A 21,368-nucleotide genomic window follows, 5' to 3' on the forward strand; every position below is an offset into this window, starting at 1 on the left:
CAACCTTCTGTACCCGTTAGATGCCATCTTGGGGCCTTTTCCGGCGCTCCGCCGGAGGGGGAATCGATCATGGAGGGCTTCTACATCAACACCATAGCCTCTCCGATGATGTGTGAGTAGTTTACCACAGACCTTCGGGTCCATAGTTATTAGCTAGATGGCTTCTTCTCTCTCTTTGGTTCTCAATACAAAGTTCTCCTCGATGTTCTTGGAGATCTATTTGATGTAATATTCTTTTGCGGTGTGTTTGCCGAGATCCGATGAATTGTGGATTTATGATCAAGTTTATCTATGAAAACAATATTTGGTTCTTCTCTGAATTCTTATATGCATAATTTGTTATCTTTGCATGTCTCTTCGAATTATCGGTTTAGTTTGGCCTACTAGATTGATATTTCTTGCAATGGGAGAAGTGCTTAGCTTTGGGTTCGATCTTGCGGTGTCCTTTCCCAGTGACAGTAGGGGCAGCAAGGCACGTATTGTATTGTTGCCATCGAGGATAAAAAGACGGGGTTTATATCATATTGCTGGAGTTTATCCCTCTACACCATGTCATCTTGCCTAATGCGTTAATCTGTCCTTATGAACTTAATACTCTAGATGCATGCTGGATAGCGGTCGATGTGTGGAGTAATAGTAGTAGATGCAGGCAGGAGTCGGTCTACTAGTCTCGGACGTGATGCCTATATACATGATCATACCTAGATATTCTCATAACTATGGTCAATTCTATCAATTGCTCAACAATAATTTGTTCACCCACCGTAATACTAATGCTCTTGAGAGAAGCCACTAGTGAAACCTATGGCCCCCGGGTCTATTTTCCATCATATTAATCTTCCAACACTTAGTTATTTTATTGCTTTCTATTTTACTTTGCATCTTTATCATAAAAATACCAAAAAAATTATCTTATCATATCTATCAGATCTCACTCTCGTAAGTGACCGTGTAGGGATTGACAACCCCTTATCGTGTTGGTTGCGAGGATTTATTTGCTTGTGTAGGTGCGAGGGACTCGTGTGTGGCCTCCTACTGGATTGATACCCTTGTTCTCAAAAACTGAGGGAAATACTTACGCTGCTTTACTGCATCACCCTTTCCTCTTCAAGGGAAAACCAACGCAGTGCTCAAGACGTAGCATGCATCACCCTTTCCTCTTCAAGGGAAAAATCAGCGTAAGCTCAAGAAGTAGCAGGTAGAATTTCTGGCGCCGTTTTCGGGGAAGTTCTATATCAAGCCTACCAAGTACCTATCATAAACTCTCATCTCTTGCACTTACATTATTTGCCATTTGCCTCTCGTTTTCCTCTCCCCCACTTCTAAAACATTTTCAAAAGAACACAAAAATATTTGCCTTTTTATTCGCCTTCTTTTCGTCTGCTTTTTGTTTGCTTGTGCGCTAGGTTGCTTGCTTGATCTTGATGTCTCAAGAAAATACCAAGTTGTGTGACTTTTCCAACACTAATAATAATGATTTTATTAGTACTCTGATTGGTCCCGCCACTAGTGCAGAATCTTATGAAATTAATACCGCTTTGTTGAATCTTGTTATGAAAGATTAATTTTCTGGTAGTCCTAATGAAGATGCTACATCCCATCTAAATACTTTCGTTGAGTTGTGTGATATGCAAAAGAAAAATATGTGGATAATGATATTGTCAAATTGAAGCTATTTCCGTTCTCACTACGAGATCGTGCTAAAACTTGGTTTTCATCTTTGCCTAAAAATAGTATTGATTCATGGAATAAGTGTAAAGATGCTTTTATTTCGAAGTATTTTCCTCCCGCTAAGATCGTCTCCCTTAGGAATGATATAATGAATTTTAAGCAACTTGATCATGAACATGTTGCACAATCTTGGGAGAGGATATAATTGATGAAAATACATTGCCTTACTCATGGTTTATGTTTATGGATGATTATACAATTTTTTATGCCGCATTGAATTTTGCATCTAGAAATCTTTTAGATTCCTCCACGGGAGGTGTTTTTTTATGGAAATCACATTAGGATAAGCTACTAAACTCCTAGATAATATTATGACAAATTACTCTCAATGGCATACAAAAAGATCTTCTACTAGTAAAAAAGTGCATGAAATTGAAGAAATTAATACTTTGAGTGGGAAGATGGATGAACTTATGAAATTGTTTGCTAGTAAGAGTGCTACTATTGATCCTAATGATAGGCCTTTGTCCACTTTAATTGAGAATAATAATGAATCTATGGATGTGAATTTTGTTGGTAGGAATAATTTTGGTAATAACGCGTATAGAGGAAACTTCAACCCTAGGCCATTTCCTAGTAATTCCTATAATAATTGTGGTAATTCCTACAACAATTCTTATTGAAATTATAATAAAATACCCTCTTATCTTGAGAACAATATTAAAGATTTCATTGATTCTCAAAAGAATTTTAATGCTATGGTTCAGGAAAAATTGCTTACGATTGATGATTTGGCTAGAAAAGTTGATAAAATTTCTCATGAGATTGATTCTTTTAAGATTAGATCTATGCCACCCAAGATTGATATTAATGAAGATCTAAAAGCTATTCAAAATTGTATTAATGAAATTAGAGAGAGAACCGCTAGGATGCGTGCTAAGAGAGATTGGCTAGAAAAAGCATGTTTTTCTAGTTTTCGTGATAATAATGATGAAGATCTTAAAGTGATTGGTGTGAATCCTGTTGAATATTTGTTTGCTAATATAAAACTTGATAAATATGGGAATGGAGATGAGTCAACCTTCCCTAGAAGGCGTCCAAATAATTTGGAGGGTGAAGATCTTAATGACAAAATTGATAAAAGTGGGATTGGAGAGGTCAAAACTTTAGGTAGCGATGAACCCACTCTTTTGGATTTCAAGGATTTTAATTATGATCATTGTTATTTAATAGATTGTATATCCTTGTTGCAATCCATGTTTAATTCCCCTCATGCTTATAATAAAAATAAGGCTTTTACTAAACATATCGTTGATGCTATGATGAAATCTTTTGAAGAAAAACTTGAGTTGGAAGTTTCAATCCCTAGAAAACTTTATGATGAATGGGAACCTACTATTAAAATTAAGATTAAAGATTATGAGTGCAATGCTTTGTGTGATTTGGGTGCTAGCGTTTCAACTATTCCAAAAACTCTATGTGATGTGCTAGGTTTCCATAAATTTGATGATTGTTTGTTGAATTTGCATCTAGAGGATTCCACTATTAAGAAACCTATGGGAAGGATTAATGATGTTCTTATTGTTGAAAATAGGAATTCTGTGCCCGTAGATTTTATTGTGCTTGTATACATGTTAATCCTTCATGCCCTAATATTCTTGGCAGACCTTTCATTAGAATGATTGGCGCAATTATTGACATGAAAGAAGGAAACATTAGATTTCAATTTCCGTTAAGGAAGGGCATGGAACACTTTCCAAGAAAGAAAATTAAGTTACCATATGAATCTATTATGAGGGCTACTTGTGGATTAAATACCAAAGATGACAATACCTAGATCTTTGCATTATGCCTAGCTAGGGGCATAAAACAATAGCGCTTGTTGGGAGGTGACCCAATTTTATTTTGTGTTTTTGCTTCTGTTTTTCAATAAATACACAACATTACTTCTGTAATATTTTTGTTTTGGTGTTTTAATTAGTGTTTGAGCCAAGCAAGACCTTTGGGATGTTTTGGTATATCATTGATTTGATTTTGCTGAAAAATAGAAACTTTTGCCTCTAGTAACAGAATTGTTAAAATTCACTAGAGCGTGGAAAAATTCGGTATTTTTTTACAGAATATTGATATATGAATTGCCTCTATTTTCCTAATTTTTTCGGAATTTTTGAGTTACAGAAGTATACGAAATTTCTGGATTACTACAGACTGTTCTGTTTTTGAAAGATTCTGTTTTCATTGTGTTGTTTACTTATTTTGAGAAATCTAAGGGAAGTATTGGGGGGTATGAACCATGGAGAAGTTGGAATACAGTAGATGTAACACCAATATAAATTTAGAATGAGTTCACAACAGTACCTAAAGTGGTGATTTGCTTTACTATATTAAAGGACAACCAAGCATCTAAGCTTGGGGATGCCCCAGATGGCATCCCCTCTTTTGTCTTCAATCCATCGGTAAATTTACTTGAGGCTATATTTTTATTCACCACATGATATGTGTTTTGCTTGGAGCGTCTTGTATTATATGAGTCTTTTCTTTTTAGTTTGCCACAACATCCTTGCCATACACACCTTTTGAGAGGGACACACATTAATCGTGAATTTATTAGAATACTCTATCTGCTTCACTTATATCTTTTGAGCTAGGCAGTTGCTCTAGTGCTTCACTTATATATTTTTAGAGCACGGCGGTGGTTTTATTTTGTAGATATTGATGAACTCTCATGCTTCACTTATATTATTTTGAGAGTCTTAAAAATAGTATGGCAATTTTCTTAGGTTATGAATTTGGTCCTAATATGATGGGCATCCAAGAAGGATATAATAAGAACTTTCATAAAGAGCATTGAATATACGAGAAGTTTGATTCCTTGCATTTGTTTTGAGATATAAAGATGGTGATATTAGAGTCATGCTACAGAGTAATTGTGGATTAGTAGAAATACTGATGTTAAAGTTTGTGATTCCCGAAGCATGCACACATGGTCTATCGTTCTGCGATGAAGTTAGAGCATGATTTATTTTTGATTGTCTTCCTTATGAGTGGTGGTCGGGGACGAGCAATGGTCTTTTCGTACCAATCTATCCCCCTAGGGGCATGCATATTAGTACTTTGCTTCGATGGCTAATAATTTTTTTGCAATAGGTATGTGAGTTCTTTATGACTAATGTTGAGTCCATGGATTATACGCACTCTCACCCTTCCACCATTGCTAGCCTCACTAGTACCGCACAACTTTCGCCAGTGCATTAAACCCACCATATATCCTTCCTCAAAACAGCCACTATACCTACCTATGATGGCATTTTCATAGCCATTCCAAGATATATTGCCATGCAACTTCCACCGTTCCGTTTATTATGACACATACCATCATTGTCATATTGCTTTGCAGGATCCTATAGTTGGCATAGTATTTGTGGCCTGGCCACCGTTCATATTTTTTATACATGTCACGCTAGATCATTGGACATCCCGGTATACCACCGGAGGCATTCATATAGAGTCATATCTTTGTTCTAGTATCGAGTTGTAATTCTTGAGTTGTAAGTAAATAAAAGTGTGATGATCATCATTATTAGACCATTGTCCCATGTGAGGAAAGGATGATGGATGCTATGATTCTCCCACAAGTCGAGATGAGACTCCAGACTTAAAATAAAAAAGAGGCCAAAGAGCCCAATAAAAAAAGTGGCCAAAGAGCCCAAAAGAAAAATGATTAAAAATGAATGAGAGAAAAAGAGAGAAGGGACAATTTTACTACCATTTTCCACACTTGTGCTTCAAAATAGCACCATGTCCTTCATTATAGAGAGTCTCCTATTTTATCACTTTCATCTACTAGTGGGTATTTTTCATTATAGAACTTGGCTTGTCTATTCCAATTATGGGCTTCCTCAAATTGCCCTAGGTCTTCATGAACAAGAAAGTTGGATGCACACCCACTTAATTTTCTTTTGAGCTTTCATACACTTATAGCTCTAGTGCATCCGTTCACTGAAAAAATACACTTCCGTGATGATACGTGTTTGTCACAGTAGGTCACGTTTTCTGTCATGCATGTACATCCATGACGATTTTATGACAGAATCAAGATAGTCATACTTGTGTTGTCGTAGAAGTGTTCTATGACATTACGAAAATTATCATCACGGAAGTGTCCACTTCCATGACGATAAATCATGCGTCATAGAAGTGCTTTCGTCAAGGGTAACCGACACGTGGCATCCACAGTAACGGGTCGCCGTTAAGTTACCGGGTTCCGGTTTGGATCCGATAATCCGTTAACAGCCCGAACCAATGGGGATTTTCCACGTGTAAAATTCTCATTCGCCGGCAGATCCACGTGTCGGCCCAGCGTTCAGACAGTTGTCATCCAGCGAATGGATGGAACGCGCCTATGATACGTCGACACGTGTCTCGGACCAACAGTGGCCCATTCAGGTTAAAAGGCAGGGCCTGTCAAAATAAGTTGGCCGGCCCATTAGCGGCCTACTTGAGTCAGGCCCATTCACAAGCACGGCCCATACAAGTTACACAGAATCGGCCCATCAAAGGCCCAATATAGATTTGACAATTTCCAGCCCATCGTCAGTTTCAGCCCGTTAACGGCCCGCTACGTCTTTGGGCCCGAGCTTCTTTCGGCCTGTTAGCAGCCCATCGTCAGTTCCAGCCCGTTAACGGCCCGGAATGTCTTTCGGCCTTCTCTCTGCCCATTCTGCAGTTGGGCCAATTCTAGCCCATTGTGACTTTAGGGCTGTCCTCGGCCCATTCGGTAAATGGGCCAATTCCTAGCCCATTTTGTCTTCGTCCTGTTAATGGCCCGTATATTAGTTCGGCCTTTGACATTGGGTCCATTAGGGGCCCCTGTCCGTAGGGCAAAATTTCAGCCCGACGCGACTTTTGGCCTGTTAAAAGCCTAGTTTGCAAATTGGGCCTCCTCTGGCCCATAACACTTTCAGCCTCTTACTGGCCCGTAAAGTAAAAGGGCCGAGGCAAAATTGACATTTAGTTCGGCCTGCTAGAGGCCCGCGGGCCAATTCCATTTATACAGCCCTATCGAGCTTTTGGCCTGTTAACGGCCTGCTAAGAGCCGTTGTTACGGTGGGCCACATCATTTAGGATCCACTAAATATTATTTTGACCAGCCCAATTAAGGGCCGCTTTGACTACACATGTTTGTTCGTTCGTATGGCGTCTAGGAAATTTTTGGGCGTGTTGGCCCCCATTTCAATGATATAGCATATTCAAAGAATTATCCTACTCTATACCATCGCCTCTAAAAAACATACACTATACAATAAAAAGACTAAGGCATAGAAACATAGAATAATCCTACAGTATACAATAAAGAAATTACAGCCGAATATACCCACTAAGCATTATAGTTCGGCACCAGTGATAATAAAGCATACACAAACAGCAAATTACATACACTGGACAAATAAAGCTCATACTGTTGGGGAACGCAGTAATTTCAAAAAAATTCCTACGATCACGCAAGATCTATCTAGGTGATGCATAGCAACGAGTGGGGAGAGTGTGTGCACATACCATCATAGACCGAAATCGAAAGCGTTTTATCAATGCGGTTGATGTAGTCGTGCGTCTTCACGATCCGACCGATCCTAGCACGGAACGTACGGAACCTCCGTGTTCAGCACACGTTCAGCTCGATGACGTCCCTCGTACTCTTGATCCAGTTGAGGCCGAGGGAGAGTTCCGTCAGCACGGCGGCGTGGCGACGGTGATAATGAAGTTACCGGCGCTGGGCTTCGCCTAAGCACTACGACGATATGACCGAGGTGTGTAACTATGGAGGGGGGCACCGCACACGGCTAAAAGATCAACTTGTGTGTCTATGGGGTGCCCCCTAGCCACATATATAAAGGAGGGGGGAAGAGGAGGCCGGCCTAGGAGAGGCGCACCTATAGGGGGAGTCCAACTAGGATTCCCAATCCTAGTTGGAGTCCCCTGCCTTTTCCAAGAGGGGAGAGAGGGAAGGTACGAGAGGGAGAAGGAAAGAGGGGGGTGCCGCCCCCTCCCTAGTCCAATTCGGACCAGCCCATGGGGGGCGCGTGGCCTCCCCTTGTGGCCCTTCTCTCCTTTCCACTAAGGCCCATGAAGGCCCAATACTTCCCCCCGGAGAATTCCCGTAACTCTCCGGTACTCCGAAAAATACCCAAACCACTCAGAACCTTTCCGATGTCCGAAAATAGCCTTCCAATATATCGATCTTTACATCTCGACCATTTCGAGACTCCTCGTCATGTCCGCGATGTCACCCGGGACTCCGAACAAACTTCGGTACATCAAATCACATAACTCATAATACAAATCGTCATCGAACGTTAAGCGTGCGGACCCTACGGGTTTGAGAACTATGTAGACATGACCGAGACACATCTCCGGTCAATAACCAATAGCGGAACCTGGATGCTCATATTGGCTCCTACATATTCTACGAAGATCCTTATTGGTCAAAACGCATAACAACATACGTTGTTCCCGTTATCATCGGTATGTTACTTGCCCGAGATTCGATCATCGGTATCATCATACCTAGTTCAATCTCGTTACCGACAAGTCTCTTTACTCATTCCGTAATGCATCATCCCGCAACTAACTCATTAGTCACATTGCTTGCAAGGCTTATAGTGATGTGTATTACCGAGAGGGCCCAGAGATACCTCTCCGATATACGGAGTGACAAATCCTTATCTTGATCTATGCCAACCCAACAAACACCATCGGAGACACCTGTAGAGCATCTTTATAATCACCCAATTACGTTGTGATGTTTGATAGCACACAAGGTGTTCCTCCGGTATTCGGGAGTTGCATAATCTCATAGTCAGAGGAACATGTATATGTCATGAAGAAAGTAACAACAATAAAACTAAACAATCATTATGCCAAGATAACAGATGGGTCTTGTCCATCACATCATTCTCTAATGATGTGATCCCGTTCATCAAATGACAACACATGTCTATGGCAAGGAAACTTAACCATGTTTGATTAACGAGCTAGTCAAGTAGAGGTATACTAGGGACACTCTGTTTTGTCTATGTATTCACACATGTATCAAGTTTCCGGTTAATACAATTCTAGCATGAATAATAAACATTTATCATGATATAAGGAAATATAAATAACAACTTTATTATTGCCTCTAGGGCATATTTCCTTCAGTCTAACACTTGCACTAGAGTCAATAATCTAGTTCACATCGCCATGTGATTTAACACCAATAGTTCACATCGTCATGTGATTTAACACTCTATAGTTCACATCGCCATTTGACCGATACCTAAAGGGTTTACTAGAGTCACTAATCTAGTGCACATCGCCATGTGATTAACACCTGTAGCGACCAGACCTCAAACAGTCTGTGCTGCTGTGCACCAGTGTCATCCCTGGATCAGTAATGCTGACACGCACAGTACAAATGGAGGATTTATAACAGAGTAGCAATCACACACTTATTACAACGAATATCTCAAAAGAGAATAAGTATGATAAATATGGCTTAAGGCCATCTAATACGATAACAACGGAAGACTTGGAAGATAAGTGAGTCCATCAACTCCAACGGCATCACTGAGTATAAGACCACGACCTAAGGCACCTTACTCGTCGTCTGAAAAGTCTGCAACATGAAACGTTGCAGCCCGAAAACGGGTCAGCACATGGAATATGCTGGCAATGTAACACACAGAGAATAATGAACATAATAATGCTATACTACATGCATATATGGCTGGTAGAAGGCTCTATGGTTACAGTTTTGCGAAAAGCCAATTTTTTCCCTACTGCAAAGGAATAAATTTTATTTAACTATCATGGTGGTTGTGAAACATTGAGAAGGTACCTCCAACTCAATCCCAATTAAGTATCATCATTAACCCAACAAAATTAATTAAAGTAACATGGTGATGAGATTCATATGATAATCCAAGTACTAGATACTCAAGTTGTCCATAACCGGGGACACGGCTAACCATGATTAGTTTATACACTCTACAGAGGTTTGTGCACTTTTCCCCACAAGACTCGATCGCCTCCGCTTGATTCTCGCACTACATGATGTTTAAGAAATGGATGACCAAGACACAGTCTTTCAGAAGCGTTAACTCTCTACTCCGGGTAGACAGTACCACCTACATCCCCTACATCTGCTAGTCTACCTCTTGAAGAGCTCACACAACCTACTCAACTATGCTAGAGTCCATAATAGCTTGTGGCTGCACAAGGAATTTTCTAGCATGAATAATCTCATGATCCCTTTGAGCCTGGGTGGCGGTCCATAGGATGATCACACGGGTACTCCGGGATATCCAAAAATACAGGCAACACTGGGTTCTCCAGGTGCCTCAATCCACCCAGATGTGAGTTTTAGTTGCCACCTTAAGTAAACCATTAGTTAACAATCTCACATCTGTCGTGAATATCTCTCAAACCCAATCCACGTCTACAAGCATAGCATGGCAATATAAGCAACGTCGAAGTAACTCCCAAGGGTTTGATAATAAAGGGCAATAGGTACTACCTCAACTACTTCCCAATACCCACAATTTAATTAGATCCTAACCATGCAATGTTTGAGGATTGATCTAATGCAATAAAACTGGGTAGTGAAAAGTATGATCAAAGTGTTACTTGCCTTGCTGATGATCCATGAAACCTAGAGATTCGAAGTAGCAAGCGGCGCACTCCGGGTACTCTATCGCAAACAAACAAGCAAACAATAAGTACTCAGCTAATGCACAAGTAAAACTCAAATAAAGATCCAACCAAAAAGTTCAACTTAAGAACTCCGGTTTGCAAAAAGATTCAACTCAAACGAAGCAACGAAAGTCAAACGGCGAAAGAATCAAGCTTCGTTTACTAATCTGGTTCTAGGTCAAAGTTTACAGTAGCAAAAACTTTTTTGAGTAGGTTAAACGGAAAGATAATTTCGAGACGAAACTCTAGGCGCTTGAATCGCCTGATTCCGATAAACGAGCGAAAAGTTAAACGAAAACGAAGATCTAATCAGAAATCACGATCGGGATAATCGAAAAAAATCCGACGAAAAAGAAAATTGACGAACAGTTAAACGAACGAATGTTCGTTAACAGCGACAATCCGACGAACATGTTCGTTAAAACGAACGGGTCGGTGAACGTTCACTAACTAATAAAACCAAAAAAATATACCGATCTATAAAAAAACTAGGGTTTAGAAAAAAATATACCGAATCGTTTTTTTTTTAAAACCAGACTCGGCGGCGGCGGCTTCGGCTACCTCGGCGGGCAGCTCCGGCGGGGCTCCGGCGGGGCGGGCGAGGGGCGGCTCGGGCGGCGGGGCTCGGGCGGCGACGGGGCTCGACGGGAGGCGGCGGGCGACGGCGCACGGGCTCCGGGGCGGCGGCGGCGCGGGCGCTCCTGCGGGCGGTGGCGGGTGAGGAGAGGTGGCGGGGCAGGGGGTATTTAAGCAGGGGGAGGGGGGTGGCGTGGAGGAGGGGGCAAGGCGGCGGCGGGCGGCGCCTATGAGCCGGACTCGGGCGGCGGCGCGGTGGCGTGCTCGGGAGGAAGACGACGCGGGAACGGGCCGGCCTGGCTCGGCTGGGCCTCGGCCCAGTCGGGCGCGGGATTTAAAAAAAAATATTCGCCGAATCTAAAAAAATCGCAGAAAAATAAATAAAAATCCAAAAATGTTAAAACAAAATTTTCCTGTCTAATTAAAATAATTAGAACAAGATGAACATTTTCTTGGCCAAAAAAATGCATTTTTGAAAACGTGCAAATTTTTTTAATGCAATTAAAATTGCAAATAAAATCCGAATAAAATGAAATATTTGATTTTAATATTTTTCCTCCAATATTTCAATTATTGTGGAGAAGTCATATTTTCTCCTCTCATTTATTTTAGTATGAAATATTTTTCGGAGAGAAAATAATCAAAAGCAAAAATCCTCGTTTTATTATTTGATAAAAATCAAATATGAAAACCGGGAAAATCCCCAACTCTCTCCGAGGGTCCTTGAGTTGCTTAGGATTTATCGAGGATTTGCCAAAATGCAATAAAATATGCTATGCAATGATGATCTAATGTATAACATTCCAAATTGAAAATTTGGGATGTTACAAACCTAGCCCCTTAAGATGAATCTCGCCCTCGGGATTCGGGTTGGCTAGAAAATAGGTGAGAGTGGTTCTTCCGTAGATCTTCCTCTCGCTCCCAGGTGGCTTCATCTTCGGTATGGTGACTCCACTAGACTTTGCAAAACTTGATAACCTTGCTGCGGGTGACATGGCTGGCATACTCAAGAATCTTAACTGGTTTCTCCTCATAGGTCAAATCACTTTCCAGCTGAATCGCTTCCAGTGGCACTGTATCTCTCAGTGGTATCTCAGCCATCTCTGCGTGGCACTTCTTCAACTGCGAAACGTGAAATACATCATGAACTCTGACAATCCTTCAGGCAATTCCAGCTTGTAGGCAACTTCTCCCATACGTTCCAAAACTCTGTATGGTCCTACAAAACGAGGCGCTAACTTTCCCTTAACTCCAAAGCGCTTCACTCCTCGAAGTGGTGATACTCGAAGATAAACTCTGTCTCCGACTTGGTGAATTTTCTCCTTACGTTTAGAATCCGCATAACTCTTCTGCCTGGACTGGGCTACCTTGAGCCTCTCACGAATCAACCTCACTTTCTATTCAGACTCCTTAATCAAATCGGGTCCAAACAACTGACGGTCCCCAACTTCGTCCCATAACAATGGTGTTCTACACCTTCTTCCGTACAAAGCTTCGAAAGGGGCCATCTTCAAACTGGTTTGATAACTGTTGTTGTAAGAAAACTCTGCATATGGTAAATTGTCGTCCCAACTAGATCCATAATCTAGCGCGCAAGCTCTCAACATGTCTTCCAAAATCTGATTGACTCTCTCGGTCTGTCCATCTGTCTGTGGGTGAAAGGCTGTACTGAATTCTAGCCTGGTTCCCAAGGTTTCATGTAACTGATTCCAAAATTTCGAGGTAAACTGGGTTCCTCTATCTGATACAATGGTCCTCGGAACTCCATGCAAACATACGATTCTGGTCATGTATATCTTTGCCAATTTAGCACTGGTGTAAGTGGTCTTCACTGGGATGAAATGAGCTACTTTCGTCAACCGGTCGACTACAACCCATATTGAGTCATAGCTTGAACGAGTCCTGGGCAATCCCGTGATAAAATCCATGCCTAGTTTATCCCACTTCCATTCGGGTATCGGCAATGGTTGTAGCAATCCCGCTGGCTTCTGATGTTCTGCCTTCACTCTCTGACATACATCACAAACTCCTACATACTCCGCAATGTCCTTCTTCATACCGGTCCACCAGAACGTATCTTTCAAATCCAAATACATCTTGGTATTTCCTGGGTGAATCGAGTACGGTGAATCATGGGCCTCTTGCAAGATCAATTTCCTGATCTCCGGATCATTGGGCACGTAAACGCAGTCCTCAAACCATAAGGTATCGTGCTCATCCTCACAAAATCCCTTGGCTTTTCCTTTGCTCATCTTTTCCTTTATCTCGTCAATCTCCTTGTCTGTCTTCTAAGCTTCTCTGATCTTTTCCATCAGGGTAGACTGAATCTCCAATGTTGCTAGATAGCCTCTTGGAACTATCTCCAGACATAGCTCGCGAAGATCCTCGGCTAACTCCTGGGGTAGCTCTCCTGTCACGAGTGTGTTGACATGGCTCTTGCGGCTCCACGCATCTGCTACTACGTTAGCCTTCCCTAGGTGATAATGCAATCTCATATCATAGTCCTTAATAAGCTCCAACCATCTCCTCTGCCTGAGATTCAACTCCTTCTGCGTGAAAATGTACTTCAAACTCTTGTGATCCATGTACACCTCACAATGGTTTCCGATGAGAAAATGTCTCCATGTCTTCAACGCATGCACTACGGCTGCTAATTCCAAATCATGTGTGGCATAATTTTTCTCATGGGGTTTAAGTTGTCGTGAAGCATATGACACAACTCTTCCGTCCTGCATAAGCACTGCTCCAAGTCCTCGACGAGAAGCGTCGCAATAAACTTCATAATCCTTGCGTTGATCTAGCAGAATCAACACTGGTGATGTGACCAATCGTTTCTTCAACTCTTGGAAACTAGCTTCACATTCCTCAGTCCAATTGAATTTGGTGTCCTTCTTCAATAGCTCAGTCATAGGTTTTGCAATCTTTGAGAAATTCTCAATGAATCTCCGGTAGTATCCTGCGAGTCCAAGGAAACTCTGGATCTCTCCAACTGACGTGGGTGATTCCCAACTTGTTACTGTGTCAACTTTGGTGGGGTCTACTGCTATTCCTTCTCCGGATATAACATGTCCGAGGAATCCAACTTCCTTCAGCCAAAATTCACATTTGCTGAACTTGGCGTATAACTGCTGTTCTCTGAGTTTCTCAAGTACCAAACGCAAATGCTCCTTATGCTCTTCTTCATTCTTGGAGTAGACAAAGTATCGTCAATGAACACCACGACGAACTTATCCAAAAACTCCATAAACACTTTGTTCATCAGGTTCATGAAATAGGCAGGCGCGTTAGTCAGACCAAATGACATAACGGTATACTCATATAGCCCATACCTGGTGGTAAAAGCCGTCTTAGGTATGTCCTGCTCTCGAATCTTCAACTGGTGGTATCCTGATCGTAGATCGATCTTGGAAAATACCTTAGCTCCTTGTAAGCGGTCAAACAAATCATTGATCATCGGCAATGGGTACTTGTTTTTGATGGTCACTTCATTCAATCCACGATAATCAACAACCATCCTCAACGATCCATCTTTCTTCTCCACTAGAAGTACTGGTGATCCCCAAGGTGACGAACTTGGGCGAATATAGCCTTTATCCAGTAACTCCTTAATCTGCTTCTTAATCTCCTCCAAATCTTTTGCGGGCATCCTGTACGGTCTCTTAGATATTGGCCCTGTGCCTGGCAAAAGTTCAATCAAGAACTCAATGTATCTATCCGGTGGCATGCCTGGCAACTCTTCTGGAAATACATCCAGGTAATCCTTCACCACTGGTACTTCCTCCTGTACAACTCCTAATAAGGAATTCACTTGAGTCCTCTTCGGCATATGCCGGGATACATACGTAATCCTCCTTCCTTCTGGGGTGGTAAGCAAAATCGACTTACTGGCACACTCAATGTTCCCTTCATACTTTGATAACCAATCCATGCCTAATATCACATCCAATCCTTGCGATTCCAATACTATTAGGTCCGAGGGAAACACGTAGTTACCAATCCTTAATGGTAACCGATCACACCATAAACTAGCCATATACTCTGCTCCTGGCGAGGTTACTAACATGGGTGACCTAAGGGCTTGGGTTGGCAGTTTGTACTTATCCACAAATCCCCTTGATATGTATGAATGCGATGCACTAGTATAAAAAAGAACGAGTGCAGTAAATGACTTAACCAAAAACTTACCTATTACTGCATCAGGCTGTGCTTCAACCTCTTCCACGCTAACGTGGTTCACTTGTCCTTTGTTGAAAGGGTTCGGCTTCTTCCCAGAGCTTCCATTGCCATTTCCATTCTGGGCTTCAGGACAGTCAGTTGCATAATGTCCAGTCTTCTGGCACTTGAAACAAGTAATGTGACTTAGATCCCTCTTGGCTGGGGTAGATGGGTCATTACGGTTCTGCCCGTTGCTTCCTCCGTTCCCATTACCATTCTTGGGTCCACTATGGTTGTGCGAACTACCTCCTCCATGGGTATGCTAAAACTGTCCTCCCGATTTTGGGGTAAAACATGGCTTCTACTGGGCTCCAGAATTATACTTCCCTTGTCCATACTTCCTCTTACGGTTTTCAATCTGCTGCTGCTTCCCTTCAATCATGAGTGCTCTATCTACCAACTCCTGGTAGTTGTTCAAGGTTGCTACCATTAGCTGCATGCTCAGCTCATCATTCAATCCTTCCAAAAACTTCTCCTGCTTGGCTACATCTGTGGCAACGTCATCTGGTGCATAACGTGCTAACTTACTGAAATCCTCCACATACTGGCCTACGGTGCGTCCTCCTTGGCGTAGGTTGCGAAACTCAGGCTTCTTCATAGCCATAGCTCCTGCTGAAACATGGGCTGTACGGAAAGCTTGCTGAAGCTGGTCCCACGTGACAGTGTCAATAGGGTGTGTGGCTGTGTAATTCTCCCACCATGATGCTGCGGGTCCATCAAGCTGATGTGCGGCAAAACGCACTCTTTCCGCATCTGTGCATCCTGCAGTGGTCAACTCCCTTCCAACTTTGCGGAGCCAATCATCTGCAACAATCGGCTCGGTGCTGCTGGAAAACACCGGCGGATTTAGCCTCAAGAAACGGGCTAAGTGATCAACAGGTGGTGGTGGTGGGTTGTTGTTGTTGTTGCCTTGGTTCTGTACTAACACTTGCATCAGGGCATTCTGTTGCTGAATCAACTGTGTGATCTCTGGTGGGAAAACAAATCCTGTGTCGCGTCTCGGAGGCATCTGATAGGTTTAGAAAGATGAGAGTTTAGAATAGAATGAGGTCTAGAGAGAAAACACTACCCATATGCTCATGAGACAAACACAAACAATATCACTCCATCAATTCAAACAAGGCATACAATCGATCTAACTAGCGTTACAAAGTGCTTGAACTATACTATATATATGGGGGAAAACTACTACTGATATGGTGGTCTACTAGAAATTTGATCAGTCGAAGACTCCATGATATCTGCTCCAGCTTCATCAACAAAGTCATCTTCACTAGGGTCCGAGTCGGTGTCGTCGATGATGATGTAGTTATCCGGGCGAGCGCATTCATCATCTTCTGCTTTTGGCACTGGATTTCCCATGAATACTCCAATCTTCTTCTCCAGGTCATCATTCTTCCCTACTAGCGCGACGATTTCTTCCAAATAATCCTCGCGTGTAGCCTTGAGTTCTTCCTCCAACTCCTTGATCTTTGTCAATGCCTTCTTCAGATCTATCTTGTCTGAGCATATCTGGTTCTCCTGGCGACGAATGTGTTGGTTTTGCTCCTGGATGAAAGCTGCAATTGATCCATCCTTCTTGGTGCTGATCATCTCCCATTGCTCGTCTCGGTGTCCACAAATCTGATAAATAGTATCCTTAAGCTCCCTGTGGTAGACTTCTCCAATGCGTCCCATAGAGATGTGGGCTGCCATGCTCTTCCCTAAACTCCAGGTTGGTGCTTCAAAAGCCAACTTTATAGGCTCAGTGACTGGTATAAACGTCCTTCTTGGAACTTGAACTTGAATCTTCCAGCTCTCCTCTTCAGGCACTGTGGCGTTGTAGGTTCCGGTGATGCTTGGTATTCCAATGTTCAAGTACTTAGTGACTTCCTTCAAGTGTCGTCCAAAAGGCGTATCTTCATCTGGTTGCATGAACTTGCTCCTTGCATCCGCCATTCCTAAAAGAGTAGAAAGTGGAGAGGAGTCAGAAATGAGAAGAGAGAAGTGTTCTAGGGTTTAAGCTTAGTGGTCATGTCCTACAGTCAGCGTGTGCTCTGATACCACCTTTGTAGCGACCAGACCTCAAACAGTCTGTGCTGCTGTGCACCAGTGTCATCCCTGGATCAGTAATGCTGACACGCACAGTACAAATGGAGGATTTATAACAGAGTAGCAATCACACACTTATTACAACGAATATCTCAAAAGAGAATAGGATGATAAATATGGCTTAAGGCCATCTAATACGATAACAGTGGAAGACTTGGAAGATAAGTGAGTCCATCAACTCCAACGGCATCACTGAGTATAAGACCACGACCTAAGGCACCTTACTCGTCGTCTCAAAAGTCTGCAACATGAAACGTTGCAGCCCGAAAACAGGTCAGCACATGGAATATGCTGGCAATGTAACACACAGAGAATAATGAACATAATAATGCTATACTACATGCATATATGGCTGGTAGAAGGCTCTATGGTTACAGTTTTGCGAAAAGCCAATTTTTCCCTACTGCAAAGGAATAAATTTTATTTAACTATCATGGTGGTTGTGAAACATTGAGAAGGTACCTCCAACTCAATCCCAATTAAGTATCATCATTAACCCAACAAAATTAATTAAAGTAACATGGTGATGAGATTCATATGATAATCCAAGTACTAGATACTCAAGTTGTCCATAACCGGGGACACGGCTAACCATGATTAGTTTATACACTCTACAGAGGTTTGTGCACTTTTCCCCACAAGACTCGATCGCCTCCGCTTGATTCTCGCACTACATGATGTTTGAGAAACGGATGATCGAGACACAGTCTTTCAGAAGCGTTAACTCTCTACTCCGGGTAGACAGTACCTCCTACATCCCCTACATCTGCTAGTCTACCTCTTCAAGAGCTCACACAACCTACTCAACTATGCTAGAGCCCATAATAGCTTGTGGCTGCACACGGAAGTTTCTAGCATGAATAATCTCATGATCCCTTTGAGCCTGGGTGGCGGTCCATAGGATGATCACACGGGTACTCCGGGATATCCAAAAATACAGGCAACACTGGGTTCTCCAGGTGCCTCAATCCACCCAGATGTGAGTTTTAGTTGCCACCTTAAGTAAACCATTAGTTAACAATCTCACATCTGTCGTGAATATCTCTCAAACCCAATCCACGTCTACAAGCATAGCATGGCAATATAAGCAACGTAGAAGTAACTCCCAAGGGTTTGATAATAAAGGGCAATAGGTACTACCTCAACTACTTCCCAATACCCACAATTTAATTAGATCCTAACCATGCAATGTTTGAGGATTGATCTAATGCAATAAAACTGGGTAGTGAAAAGTATGATCAAAGTGTTACTTGCCTTGCTGATGATCCATGAAACCTAGAGATTCGAAGTAGCAAGCGGCGCACTCCGGGTACTCTATCGCAAACAAACAAGCAAACAATAAGTACTCAGCTAATGCACAAGTAAAACTCAAATAAAGATCCAACCAAAAAGTTCAACTTAAGAACTCCGGTTTGCAAAAAGATTCAACTCAAACGAAGCAACGAAAGTCAAACGGCGAAAGAATCAAGCTTCGTTTACTAATCTGGTTCTAGGTCAAAGTTTACAGTAGCAAAAACTTTTTTGAGTAGGTTAAACGGAAAGAGAATTTCGAGACGAAACTCTAGGCGCTTGAATCGCCTGATTCCGATAAACGAGCGAAAAGTTAAACGAAAACGAAGATCTAATCAGAAATCACGATCGGGATAATCGAAAAAAATCCGACGAAAAAGAAAATTGACGAACAGTTAAACGAACGAATGTTCGTTAACAGCGACAATCCGACGAACATGTTCGTTAAAACGAACGGGTCTGTGAACGTTCACTAACTAATAAAACCAAAAAAATATACCGATCTATAAAAAAACTAGGGTTTAGAAAAAAATATACCGAATCGTTTTTTTTTAAAACCAGACTCGGCAGCGGCGGCTTCGGCTACCTCGGCGGGCAGCTCCGGCAGGGCTCCGGCGGGGCGGGCGAGGGGCGGCTCGGGCGGCGGGGCTCGGGCGGCGACGGGGCTCGACGGGAGGCGGCGGGCGACGGCGCACGGGCTCCGGGGCGGCGGCGGCGCGGGCGCTCCTGCGGGCGGTGGTGGGTGAGGAGAGGTGGCGGGGCAGGGGGTAGTTAAGCAGGGGGAGGGGGTGGCGTGGAGGAGGGGGCAAGGCGGCGGCGGGCGGCGCCTATGAGCCGGACTCGGGCGGCGGCGCGGTGGCGTGCTCGGGAGGGAGACGACGCGGGAACGGGCTGGCCTGGCTCGGCTGGGCCTCGGCCCAGTCGGGCGCGGGATTTAAAAAAAAAAATTCGCCGAATCTAAATAAATCGCAGAAAAATAAATAAAAATCCAAAAATGTTAAAACAAAATTTTCCTGTCTAATTAAAATAATTAGAACAAGATGAACATTTTCTTGGCCAAAAAAATGCATTTTTGAAAACGTGCAATTTTTTTTAATGCAATTAAAATTGCAAATAAAATCAAATATTTGATTTTAATATTTTTCCTCCAATATTTCAATTATTGTGGAGAAGTCATATTTTCTCCTCTCATTTATTTTAGTATGAAATATTTTTCGGAGAGAAAATAATCAAAAGCAAAAATCCTCGTTTTATTATTTGATAAAAATCAAATATGAAAACCGGGAAAATCCCCAACTCTCTCCGAGGGTCCTTGAGTTGCTTAGGATTTATCGAGGATTTGCCAAAATGCAATAAAATATGCTATGCAATGATGATCTAATGTATAACATTCCAAATTGAAAATTTGGGATGTTACAAACCTAGCCCCTTAAGATGAATCTCGCCCTCGGGATTCGGGTTGGCTAGAAAATAGGTGAGAGTGGTTCTTCCGTAGATCTTCCTCTCGCTCCCAGGTGGCTTCATCTTCGGTATGGTGACTCCACTAGACTTTGCAAAACTTGATAACCTTGCTGCGGGTGACACGGCTGGCATACTCAAGAATCTTAACTGGTTTCTCCTCATAGGTCAAATCACTTTCCAGCTGAATCGCTTCCAGTGGCACTGTATCTCTCAGTGGTATCTCAGCCATCTCTGCGTGGCACTTCTTCAACTGCGAAACGTGAAATACATCATGAACTCTGACAATCCTTCAGGCAATTCCAGCTTGTAGGCAACTTCTCCCATACGTTCCAAAACTCTGTATGGTCCTACAAAACGAGGCGCTAACTTTCCCTTAACTCCAAAGCGCTTCACTCCTCGAAGTGGTGATACTCGAAGATAAACTCTGTCTCCGACTTGGTGAATTTTCTCCTTACGTTTAGAATCCGCATAACTCTTCTGCCTGGACTGGGCTACCTTGAGCCTCTCACGAATCAACCTCACTTTCTATTCAGACTCCTTAATCAAATCGGGTCCAAACAACTGACGGTCCCCAACTTCGTCCCATAACAATGGTGTTCTACACCTTCTTCCGTACAAAGCTTCGAAAGGGGCCATCTTCAAACTGGTTTGATAACTGTTGTTGTAAGAAAACTCTGCATATGGTAAATTGTCGTCCCAACTAGATCCATAATCTAGCGCGCAAGCTCTCAACATGTCTTCCAAAATCTGATTGACTCTCTCGGTCTGTCCATCTGTCTGTGGGTGAAAGGCTGTACTGAATTCTAGCCTGGTTCCCAAGGTTTCATGTAACTGATTCCAAAATTTCGAGGTAAACTGGGTTCCTCTATCTGATACAATGGTCCTCGGAACTCCATGCAAACATACGATTCTGGTCATGTATATCTTTGCCAATTTAGCACTGGTGTAAGTGGTCTTCACTGGGATGAAATGAGCTACTTTCGTCAACCGGTCGACTACAACCCATATTGAGTCATAGCCTGAACGAGTCCTGGGCAATCCCGTGATAAAATCCATGCCTAGTTTATCCCACTTCCATTTGGGTATCGGCAATGGTTGTAGCAATCCCGCTGGCTTCTGATGTTCTGCCTTCACTCTCTGACATACATCACAAACTCCTACATACTCCGCAATGTCCTTCTTCATACCGGTCCACCAGAACGTATCTTTCAAATCCAAATACATCTTGGTATTTCCTGGGTGAATCGAGTACGGTGAATCATGGGCCTCTTGCAAGATCAATTTCCTGATCTCCGGATCATTGGGCACGTAAACGCAGTCCTCAAACCATAAGG

The sequence above is a fragment of the Aegilops tauschii genome, chromosome 7, assembly GCF_002575655.3.
Source record: "Aegilops tauschii subsp. strangulata cultivar AL8/78 chromosome 7, Aet v6.0, whole genome shotgun sequence".
Taxonomy (NCBI): domain Eukaryota; kingdom Viridiplantae; phylum Streptophyta; class Magnoliopsida; order Poales; family Poaceae; genus Aegilops; species Aegilops tauschii.